Source organism: Panthera leo, chromosome F3 (genome assembly GCF_018350215.1).
Source record: "Panthera leo isolate Ple1 chromosome F3, P.leo_Ple1_pat1.1, whole genome shotgun sequence".
Taxonomy (NCBI): Eukaryota; Metazoa; Chordata; class Mammalia; order Carnivora; family Felidae; genus Panthera; species Panthera leo.
In genome coordinates, this window is record NC_056696.1 from 45,597,543 (window position 1) to 45,610,364 (window position 12,822).

A 12,822-nucleotide genomic window follows, 5' to 3' on the forward strand; every position below is an offset into this window, starting at 1 on the left:
AGCGGGTTTTTAGCTTTCAGAGCCTGCCAGCTTTGCATACCCTGAGAAACCTCAGCCCACATCTGCTGGCCATTGATAAGGTAGAAACTTGTAGTTATAAGACACGAAACTGCTGCTGCCGTTCGGGGTTCTCTGACCCAAAGGCTCCCTACCAAGCTACTGAGTGACATCAGCTGGACACAAAAGCCCCTTTCCAATCCTTTTCTCCCTTGCCGTCCTCTCCTTCTTGGTGGTGGTCTCCAGAACTGTAGCCTCTGTGGGGTCTCATGGAGGACTCCTTCCACCTAGCCCCGAACCATGCAAACCTGTCAAAGTGTCACCCAAATCAAGTTCATTGTGTGCTGTTGTTGATGGTGGGCATATCTTTTCCCTTGAACAGCCCCCATACAATGGGCAAACAATCCTGAATGGCCTTGCATTGTTGGGGCTCAGAATTTGGAACACCCCACTGTTGCTTTGGAGTGGCATCTTGTTGCACGGCACTCCGTGCTTTTGTGATCTCCTGGTGTGCCTCATTAGCCAGGTCGAGGGAGCACGCACCAGCGTTTGAGTGAACCTATGCCATTAGAAGTTGTCTTTGGGATCACAAGTGCCAGCTGCCCAGGGAAGGCGGTGAGCATGCATGCTTGGGTGACCGTTAGGAGATACTGGACGTTTTAAGGCTTGTGGGCCTGAAAAGAAAAGGAAGAAAAGAGCAGACCTCTATACTGAGGGTGGGCTGCCCATCCACCAGAATGGCTATAGCAGGTGAGGTTCTCTGTGGCTAGCTGATGATTTGGGATACTCTGGGCCAAGAGGACATCTTCCTCTCTGGGGACCCTTTATCAGAAAAATGAGTCGATAAGGCAGAGGTACCAGGCCAAGGCTGGTCTCCTAAGCCCAGCTTGCAGGGAGACACCTTGGTAAAGAGCTGGTTTGCCTCTGCAGCGCTCACACTGGGATTGGTTGTTGTGGATGGTGTCATTCTGTCCCATTCCTGGAGTGATATCCAGAACCCAATCCTTGGGCTGTACCGTTAAGGCATTAATTGAAGTGGCTAAAGGCAAGGAGGTTTATATTCCTGCACCTCTCAGGACTCGTAAGGTGGTGGATGTCATACTGAACAGGTGCTTCAGAGGAGCTGCACAATGGGTCCTGCTTGCAGCTGCTTCTCACCAGGTGAACCCTGGGGCAGACCCAGGTGCTTAGATTGGGAGGGATAAGGGGGGAGAGACCCGAGTGGAGGACCCTCGGGAAGAGAACTGGTGCCCTCTAGTGGGCAAGTCGCACAATACTACCATGATAGTCACGAGGACAACTAACTCCTCTTTGCTAGTAACCACCTACAAATAAAAACAGAAAACGCAAAAGGGAAGGGTCAGAAAGAAAAGACCAATTTTCATTTGGAGCAGAAAAAGTATCCCCTCTTTCACTCTGAGGCCTAGCTTCTTTTTTAAGGACTGAACCCAGGAAACAAATATAAAAGGGTCTGCCTGCCTATGTAGAGTGTATCTGACAGGAAGCAAACTTTACATACCAGGGGCTGAAATTAAACTATTGGCTGTCTTAGTGAAGATGAAAAAAATGGTGAACCTACTGAAGGATCTCCATAATTAGTGTGAAAGATGGGAATGAACACCCAAACACCAAAGGAGGCTTTGGACCTCAGTACACATGTACCTTGTTAATGTGGGCTTTTTATGCCTTGGAGGGCTCCCGATCCTGCATTAGGCCTCATGAAGGCCCAGGCCAACTGTCAGTGGAGAGCATTAGACAAGGCCAGAGATCCCCTCCGTCAGCTATTGGAGTTGAGTTTATCAGGCAACAGACAGTGTGTTCGGCATGATGATTTACCAGTCTGGAGGAAGCTGAATTGAGTCCTGGTCCATCCAGTTTCTCAGGGGAGCTCCTGACAAATGTAAGTCCTTTTTTTCCTGGCAGTTATGGCTAATGCTAAAGCCATTCAAAGGCCACAGCTGCCCTGGTTTAATGGAAACTCATGAAAGACAAACTCCAAATGAAGTGTTGCCTGTTAACGACAAACAGGACCTCATCTGGCCTAAATCAACAGGGAGAACATGCTCCCATCACAGGCCAAACAAACCACCTCAAACCATTTATGCATGAACTCTAAAATAACAAGAGCGGTTATATTAGACCCTAAGGTCATGGGGGTCCCAAATTGAATGATCTCTGGTAAATCGGTGGAACAATTACCATTCTTAATGTGGTTGGATTATAGTCGGTGTCAGAGGTCTGCTTGGGAGGCAACCCTCCTCCCATTGTTGCCACCCTCCTTAGCCAGTGGCAGGAACCAGCCCCCAAAGAGGGATCCAGCTGGCTCTTCCTTGCAGACAATCTCTTTTTTACCACACTACCTGTAGTTTGTACCCCCAAAATAAGTGACACTGGCTGGTTCTATTGGACACTGGTGCCCAGATATTGCCAATCCCAGAAAGCCTTTATGCTTTAATGGGATCCAGCTCCTCCCTGCCCCCACCCCAGATCCAAGAGGTGCTGGCTTCTTGAGAAGACTAAAAGGATAATTACTCATTTGATTATTAAAATTGGACCAAGTTTGCTAAAGGGATGCTTCTGTCCTTGTTGTTCCCCACTGCCTCCCTCTGCCCCAGACTGTCCATTTTCTCATTATTGGAATGGACCTCCTCAGTCCTCAGGTAACTGATGAAATAAGCCTAAAGCTTTCATACTGCTGGTGAGTACTGGTTGGTAGGAACCTGTAAGCTTTCCCTTGCTGGTGTGGGTGACAGACATGCCATGGTATCACTGAGGCAAAGCACTGAAGGCTTACGATGTCTTAGTTCAGTTATAGAAGAGGTACTGAGGGGGCGCCTGGGTGGCTCAGTCAGTTAAGCATCCGACTTCGGCTCAGGTCATGATCTCGCCATTCCCGAGTTCGAGCCTTGTGTCGGACTCTGTGCTGACAGCTCAGAGCCTGGATCCCGCCTCTGATTCTATGTCTCCCTCTCTCTCTCCATCCCTCCCCCACTCATGCTCTGTCTCACTCTGTCTCAAAAATAAATACATAGTTAAAAAATAATAAAGAGGCCTCTTCCCCCAGTCACTTGATCCTACCACCCCTCCAAAATAAAAAGAAGGGCTACTGATTCCTACCAGTTCATCTTTCAGTTCTCTCGTCTGGCCTGTGCTTAATGCCAACTACTAATGAGTGGAGGCTAAGAATACGTCATAAGGAATTAAACAAGGCTGTTCCCTCTCCCAAGTATAGTTACTTCAATGGATGATGGATGACATTAAAAATAACATGAATAAGTGGTTAGGCATTGTATACTTGGCTAATGTGTTCTGAGATTAACTTTGAGGAGCTGTGACTGTTTACTTTGGGTAGCCAGAGTAGCAATTATTGTAGAGCCTGCTGCCATTGACTGTTAGGTAACACTTGCCTTTTTTTTTTTTTTTTTTTTGATATACATACTATGTTGTATACATTGCCTTCCTTGTATAGAGTAATTGGCAGCCAGGGAGGAGATACATGGTAAAGTTCCCTTGGACACTTGGCTAGTGCAATTTCTTTCCACTTCAATAAATGGGGCTTCCACTGGAGAGGGAGAGAGATTATTACAATTAATAGAAAAAAAGGCCAATAGTTTTAAGGGCGTACATTGTTGGTAGGGGTTACATTTATCATCATCCCAGGGGTTAGTAAGAGCTATAATTTTATCTCTGTAATGCTGTAGACTCTGCTGGTATTGGTTCTGAATTATAGCATCTTTGATTTGATTGCACCAATCAAGAGCATCACGCTATTAGCTGAATGCAATCTCTGAGTGTTCCCTCAATGAGACTTGATAGGTAGTAGCCCATCACTCTGTTTATTTTATGGCACCAGTTAATAACAGGGTGTTTTCTTTTGCTAATTTGAAGTTAAACTTGGCCCATAGAGGCATCTTAGAGGGCATCTCTGAGTCACAAGAGATATTTAAAGCCTGGCTTAGCTGGAATCGGTGTTGTTAGTAGAAGTAGAATAGAAGAAGGATTCCTAACCTAGGTGTTAATGTCTGTGGTCATGTTAGTATGTTTGATTGACTTGAATTGTCAACAGCATGGTTCCCATTGTTCTCAATCAGATTCGTGTTCCCTGTGATGTGCATGTGGCACGTTGCTTCCAGACATATCTTGTCAGCGCAGAGGTAAATTGCCAAGGTTAGACAATATACCAAGGGGTGTGTAGGTGACACTGGCAAAGGTAGGAACTTCTCAGGAAAGGAAGGGGCACAGCAACACTGTAGAAGTTAAAGTTGGAGGTCATCTGCAGTCAGCAGTAGGGGATATGATCTTACTTTGAGTATAGCCCAGATGGTGTTCCCCAGTCTGAGAGCGATTAGTTCTACCTCTTGGTATTGGCAGCAGGTCCAAATTTGTCCCACAGTGCCTAGAGTGGAACAAAATAAGTGGGGGACAGGTGAGGAGTGTTTATTTTTTCAGATAGTGGTGGGTGGTTTACTTAGCTTATGCTGCATCATGAGAGGACACAGGTTGAGGATGGTCCCAGAGTTAGTGTCCACAGTAAGGTCCTTTGCAGGATCAAATGTAAAGGTAGCTAGGCTCTAAATTTTCTAAGAGGGATGAGGAAAAAGTAAAAGTATGAGGTGGATCTACTTTGGTTGAAGTCAGCAATGTCAGGGCTTCTGGGAAAACTGGTTTGCATTTACCTGTGTAAACTGTTAATTGTGGTTGTGTTTGATATGGATATATATATATGTGTATATATATATGTGTGTATATATATGTATATATATGTGTGTATATATATATATATATATATATATATATATATATACACACATACATATATATATTCTCTAAGTTCTCTCAACAGCTTTTGTTAGAAGTCCATATGTCTTTCTATCATATCTACTGCTATAGGATGATATGATAGGTAAAAAACTCAATGTTCATTTGTAAGAAACAATGTTCAAACTACCTAGAGAACCTGAGAAGTTTATCCCACATCCATGGCCCATGGAAACACATTGATGGCATTTATTATTCACCCAGAGACTCTGCTGTGTTGCTATGTGACAGCACTTGGACATGTATATCTCCTCTCTAGTCCCCTCCCTGGGAGTTTCCTTTCCCTCTGCCCCCTGTGTCATAGTCCCATAGTGTCAGGTAATGTGGTGTCATAGGCATAGTGTGTTTGGTATTATTGCTAATATCATCAAATTTTGGCCTATTTAAGACACATATATCTAATGTTTCTGAGCCATTCATATTAATAAATAATAGATAAAGATACCTTCTCCTCAGGATAGTTATTTGAACATGAGCGATGGAGTCTGTAATATGGATCAGGAGCTGTCTGGCACACATTAGGTGCTCAATAAATGTTGGCGTTCTCAACTTTTTGTAAATGCTTGAGGATAGAGTCTGTGCTTGTTTCATATTTGTATCCATCATAGCTAAAATGTCATTTGGCAGTAATTCAGTAAATGTCACTGAATTACACTTTCAATCAAAATAATCAGGATTGGGAACAATTGCAGAAAAAAACAATCCCAAAAAGTATAGGAAAAACAATACCCAGAATAGGTAAGAGTAGCAACAAGTAATGTCAAGTGTATTTTAGAGCAAAGACCATTTACAAAAGCTACTTTTACTCTTTTAGTTCGGCTAATTAGGATACTAGAAATTAGATTTTCATTGAAATCATGCTTTCCATTATAATGTATTATTTGTTTGTTTGTTAGAAGTTTAATAAAGCTCTAATATTAAAAAGAGTATGTGAGAAAGAAAAATTGTGCTGCTAGAATTGAAAAACTGAAAGTTCATTCTTCAATTTCAAGTAATAAATTAAGAAGAGTTAAAAGGAAACAATCAGAGTAAATTCAACATTAGGGGATTATATAGTCCTACACTATTTATCTTTATTTTTTTATGTTTATTTATTTTTAAGAGACAGAGTGTGCACAGGCAGAGGAAGGGCAGAGAGACAGGGGGAGACACAGAATCCAAAGCAGGCTCTAGGCTCCAAGCTGTCAGCACAGAGCCCGACACGGGGCTCAAACTCATGAACCATGAGATCATGACCTGAGCTGAAATCGGATGCTTAACTGACTGAGCCACCCAGGTGCTCCTACACTATTTATCTTTAAATAAATTACTTCTTAAGAAATTATCCAATGCCATCACTTTTTTTTTTGAGAGAATAGAAAATATCATAGCAACAGATAATAAGATTAAATTTTTTTTTTCTTGTTTTGAGAGACAGAGAGAGAGAAAGAGAGAGAGCGAGCAAGGGAGGGGCAGAGAGAGAGAGAGCAAGAGAGAGAATCTCAAGAAGGCTCCCCTCTGTCCCATAGAACCCAACACGGGGGTCTATCTCACAAACATGAGCTGAAATCAAGAGTCCGCCGCTTAACTGAATGAGCCCCTCAGGCATCCCAAGATAATAAGATTTTTAATTTCCTTATTTCTATGTGTTTCTGCTACAGATGATGAATCAATTTAACATCAGGTTTAAGGCTGACTTTTGACTTTCTGTCTGTAGGACACTAGTGATTTGTTATGTGATATAAAGAAAATATAGTAAAAACCATCTCTTCAGGGAAAGGGATTCTAACAGAGTACCCAGAACAGAGCCTACTTCTAAATGACATTCATAATATTTTTGAAATTGAACTGTTCATTTGCAATCTTAGCTGTGCAGTTTTGATTAACGAAATAGAAAAACACTGAGAAAATTCTCAGCTAAATAAAATGTCTGAATTGAATAATTGTACTAATTGAGAGAAAAAGAAATGACCCATATTATGCGTTTGCTATAATAGCACACAAGTGCACAAAAAAGCAACTATTCAATTTGGTTAACAAAGATTTTATGTTGTTTATTTGGCTATGAATAAAGTTGAAACCTTGTATGTCATTATCTATGCAAAAGATAATATGGAACAAACCTTAATTTTTTAAAGGAAATATAAAATTAATGATGCATTTTGACATGGGGATATGTATTATTACAGTTATCTCTATTCCCCAAATCCTGTCTACTAAAGGCCCTTTTTAAAGATACTAAAATATATGCAATTACATTAATGTGAATATAATGTTTGGAACTTATGGGAAATTGATATTTGCTACTGAGAACATCATGTTGATATAAAATCCATCAGAATATATACTAATTTCATTTCTGTTATAACTATGGTACATATTATGTACTTGAAACATCTAGGTTTGGATATGAATTTGGGTTTATATATCAATATAGATGTAGATACAAAGACTGATTTTATTTACTCACAGATTATATTGATGTTTCTGACTTTTTAACCCAACAATAAAAGTCTCACCATTAAGTTGAGATGCAGAGTGACTGAAGGCAGGAGTAATGGAAGGATACATTGTAATGTCAACTAAAGGATAATTATCTGTGACTATTATTTGATTAATAATAATGACATTATCTACATAATACTTTTAAAAATAATTATACTTGTAGGGGAGCAAAATTTGCTACCCCAAATTGTGTTTCTTTGTTATGTGGATTATTTTTGGCTGATTGTTTTTAAGAAACAGAAGACTCAAGACATTTTTCTTTTTTACTTCCTTATAAGTGTTCAAAAACTTTTAGATAGAGGACCTGTTTTGGGAAGGGAGCTGTCACTCTAGATAACTGCAGTACAATATAATCCAGGTGTGGTAGACTGGAAGGAAACTAGCAAAGACTGTTGAAATTCTTCTCTGTGTCCCATTGTTTCTGTATGGCCCAGCAAACCTTTGTTTACCAAACGTCTACTCTTTCCTTTCTTCCTGTGAATAGCCTTCCTTCTCTTTTAAGCTCAATACCCCTACCCACTTCTCATCCAGAATGACACATATGCCTCATTTTGCCTGTCTTTGGTATACTTCATGTTTATGTGGATTCTCCATACATATGTAATTATAATTTTTTAACATTTATTTATTTTTGAGAGAGAGAGAGAGAGAGAGAGACAGAGAGACAGAGAGACAGTGTGAGCGGGGGAAGGGCAGAGAGAGAAGGAGACAGAATCCTAAGCAGGCTCCAGGTTCCAGGTTCCAGGCTCCAGGCTCCAGGCTCGGAGTTGTTAGCACATAACCAGACACAGGGCTCGAACTCAGAAACTGTGAGATCATGATCTGAGCCAAAGTCGGATGCTTAACCAACTGAGTCACCCAGGCCCCCCTTCCCAACATGGTATAGTATACTATACCATAGTTTACGTGGTAGAGAAGTTAATCCATTAACAATTTTTCTCTTCCCTGATTTTCTTCCCTCATGACTTCCTTAGGAACTGAAACCATATTTAGAGTGAAATTTGACTGGTAGCTAATACTTCTAGGTAAGGAATTGAAACAAGAAGTCATTATTGAAACTATGGTAAAGAAACGATGAGGGCATCAATCTAGAACTATAACTATGATTTCAGAATCCCTTTCCCTACCAAAAGGGAAAAAACAAAAAGAATTTTTCATATATATAATCATAAGAAATGTGTGGTTAAAAAATAAATATCTCCTTATGATTTATATATAGTATTGTTAGAACATTACTTAGAACCTCAATCTGGGGAGCCTGGGTGGCTCAGTTGGTTAAGCATCTGACTTTGGCTCAGATCATGATCTCATGGTTTGTGAGTTCCAGCCCCGTGTTGGGCTCTGTGCTGACAGCTCAGAGCCTGGAGCCTGCTTCACATTCTGTGTCTCCCTCTCTCTCTGCCCCTTCCCTGCTCACACTCTGTCTCACTCTCTCTCATAAATAAATAAACATTTCTTTCCTGCTCACACTCTGTCTCACTCTCTCTCATAAATAAATAAACATTAAAAAAAAAAAAGAACATCAATCTGGTTATACTACAAACTGAGTAATAGTTTAGGTATAAAGTATTATACCTAATAATATAGTTATATATTATAATATAGTTATATTGAAATATATATAGAAAATATATATATTTGAAAATAATATAGTTAAGTATGACTTCCAAAAGAGTCAAAATCATAAAATTAAAAATGACTTCTAATGCTAGAATCATAAACTTATTATTGCCTTGTCTCTAAAAGAAATACAATGTATGATTTATTATGTAGAATGAGGTACAGATACAGAGAAGTTAACTATTAGTACTTCTAAAGTCGGGTATAGGCAATAAATATGTATTATACATGTATATGTATGCAAAGTGTATATAATCTTTGTGTGTATGTATACATACATGTATCAAGCACATATAAACTCATATGTATTCATGTATATGTACACGTGTGTATGTCTCTCTATCTTTACCTAAATACCTGTTATACAGAATTTGCATGTCTCCTCAATCACAGTTTTTAGTGGTCATACTGATATGTTTATTACATTTATTTAAAATTGTGTTTAGAATTATTGTTATTCAATTTCTCTCTCATGTGTTTGAAATACTAGTTCCTTCAGAGATTTTGACTAAAGGGTCTGAGGATGCAAAAGAAATGCAATGGGGCCACAACAATTGCCTCTCAGGTTTGGGAAGACATCCTTTCTAGAATGTAATGTGATGAGGATGTGATGATGTCACAATAATGGGGGATTCAATCTCTTCAGGAAAATTTGTCTTATTTGTAAAATGAGAATAATTAATAATTACTATCATTCACAAAATTTTTAAATTAATATAAAAATAAATTGACATATTTAAGCCTTAGTAAAATAAATTTTTTAAAGTTTTTTTTAATGTTTATTTAGTTTTGAGAGAGAGAGGGAGAGAGACAGGGAGTGAGCAGGGGGGAAGAGAGAGATGGTGACAGATTCCGAAGTAGGCTCCAGGCTCTGAGCTGTCAGCACAGAGCCTGAGGTGGGGCTTGAACCCACAAACCATGAGATCATGACCTGAGTCAAAGTCAGATGGTTAACCGACTGAACCAACCAGGTGCACCAAAAATAAATTATTAAGAGCATATTTAACCTATATCCCCAGTGGCGTTTCACTGGTGCTTATAATTCTAATGGTAGAGATTTAGTTCCTACAAGCAAGTTAAGAAAAGGAAACAACAGTGCCGGGCATTGTATTAGTTTCTAGAGCTCTAAGAATAAAGACTTGGTTTCCTGCTCCCAATGAGCCAATATCTAATGAGGGGAGATGGACAAGTGACACAATAATAACAACAGTATGTGATACATGCTGTGATAGAATTTTGCAAATAATGTTACATTGTCACAGCTTGGGGACATTTTCTTGAGATCATGGAAAAAATACATCTTAGCAAGGGCTACAAATCGGGAGACACATATTGTTAGCCAGGGGAAAAATAGAATATGCTTCATTTTTTAGAAAATCAATTTATTCCAAATACTTAGAACTTATCCTAAAGGTATAGATATAGTAGAAGAAGAATTTGGGGAAGTAAGTGCTGTATTTTTATCCAGAACATGAAGGATATTTTGTAATATAGAGGAATTTGAATTTTTGTTCTGAAGATCGTGGGAATTAGTAAAGGATTTTGAAGGAGAGCACTACAGATTCAGAATTGTACTTTTGAAAATTTGTGATACATTGTGAAAAATGGAGACTTCTCTATTATAAATTATTATTATTAAATGATAAACTACTAACCCAATGCAGTAGTAGCATGGGTGGCAAGGAAAGGAAAATAAATTATATCTTGTAGATTCATTATACATAAGCAAGAAAGAAGAGCTACTTGGTATACCTCCCAGGCTTCTAGCTTAAGAAACTAGGTAATTATTGATGCCTTTTAAGGGCAGAGAACAGAGGACAAGTTTATTATGGGGAAAAGTAAGGCTATTTTTATCCATGATGCATATGGGACACTCAAGTATAAATAGAAGTTGAATATATGAGACAAATAAAAAAAATAAAGGACTGAGCAGAGGATATTGATTGATTTGAAATAAATTAGCAGATGTCTGTGTCTTGTACGTGGAATAAATTTCCCAGAGAAAGGGGTTAGAGTAAGGAAAAATGACTGAGGACAAGATTCTGGGTTTCACTTGCCTTTAAGTACCAGACAAATGAAAGAACAAAACAGTTGTCACAAAGTTTAGAAAAATCCCTGAAGAAGATGGTTTTTCTTGGCTATGAAGGGGAAACTGAGAGTTATGTATTTAACATATGTTTATTGAGTATCAAACATATGCATCAATTCCAACAGATACTCAGTTAGATACCAGAGATAACATATAGAACAAGAATGCCAGTGTCTGTCCTCAAAGATCTTAAGCCTGGGGGGAAATGAAGTTAATTGTAAAAGGAATTAAAATATAAGTTATAAAATGAGAGATACACTTCTGTAGGGGGAACACTGGAGAAGGTACTAGTCTACATTTGGGGAGTCATAAAAAGCTTCCAAGAGGAAGCAGTATATAAATTGAAGTCAGGTATGAGGAATGATAGGATGCTGTGAAGAGAAAGGCAGAAGGAAAGACATCTCTGAAAGCTTGGAGGTCCAGGAGTGCACCAGATAATGAAAGCCAACTAAAGCAATTTAAATATAAAAAGAAAATAGAGTGTGGTAGAATAGGGTCATTAGTAGAGGTAAGGAAAAAGGCTGGAAAATTAAGAAACAAAACTATTGACCACATCATTTTCTTCAAACGCTCTTCTGTTTGCCTCCCCCGTGGCTAATTATGGTGGCAGTACCTGTGGTGGCCTTGGATTAAATTTGGTCCCAAGGAGAACATGTATTTTCTCTCAACCTAAGTAAAACTAAGGAGGACATCTCCAACCAGGTTCTCTGCTATTTACTATCTACATAATAATGGAAATACCACCTAACTTCTTTGAACTTCATTTTCATTATAAAAAAAAATGATGGCAATTTTAGTTCCGTGTATTTTAGGATAGAATTCTTACGGGAAAATGTTAATTTAAAAAACTGCATATGCAAAGGTGAGATTGATGCTAGAAATTTCCGCCAAGAGAGAGACTAATTTGTGTATTCCATATTAAGAAAATAATAATGGCTGAACTTTTCCAATAAAGAAAACATTTACTTGTATTCTCTTGTCTTATTCCCTTTACTTCTGTTCCACCAGAAAAGATGACAGTACTTTTGATTTACCACATTTTTAATTGGTCTCCTTGGTGACATGTTCCATATGTTTATTATTCATTTAGTGAAACTACTCTCTGAATTTAATACAATATTTGAATGCTAATTTTTCTACATCTTAGTCTTTAATATGAGTCTTCTTTCCAAACGCAAGCTACTATCACGAATCTCCTTTTATCATTTCAGAAACTCCTATCCCTATTTTTCATACTTGTTTGCAGAACAGTTTAGAAAGATTTCTCAAATAACAAATAAATGTGAGATCAACACCCTTAACCTGGGAAGAAGTAAATCATTCAGTTGTTCTTACACATTTGAAACCATTGTAGGAAGGTCTAAACAAATCCCTGAATCTACATTTGCTTAGTTTTGTGTCAAACTTAGTTTTGTGTCAACACTAGTACAACCTAGCATTGAATATCAATTTAACTTAGTTTTGTGGCAAGTATTAATTCATTTATTTTATTTTTATTGTATTGCAGTCTTTTTGAGTAAAATTATATAAAACATGTCCTTAGAAATATTGTACCTTTACAGTAGTGCTCATTTTTAATGTCTTCTTTTTTTTAAATGTTTATTTATTTTGAGAGGGAGAGAGAGAAAGAGAGAGAGAGAGCAAGGGAGAGGCAGAAAGAGAGAGAGGGAGAGTGAGAATCCCAAGCAGACTCCATGCTGTCAGCGCAGAGCCCAAGGTGGGGCTCAGATCCACTAAGAGTAAGATCATGACCTGACCCGAAATCACGAGTCGGACGCTCGACTGATGGAGCCACCAGGAGCCCCTCATTTTTT

At 38.7% G+C, this 12,822-nt stretch overlaps 1 long non-coding RNA gene across 3 annotated transcripts in view; it reads left to right on the forward strand.

The window, feature by feature from the left end:
• Positions 1 to 500: 500 nt before the first annotated feature.
• LOC122211886 overlaps positions 501 to 12,822 on the forward strand; it is a 161,731-nt gene continuing 149,409 nt past the window's right edge. For all 3 annotated transcript variants that reach the window (XR_006198884.1, XR_006198886.1, XR_006198885.1), the window contains exon 1: positions 501 to 747. This is a non-coding gene — a long non-coding RNA (uncharacterized LOC122211886). The remainder of the gene's footprint in view (positions 748 to 12,822) is intronic.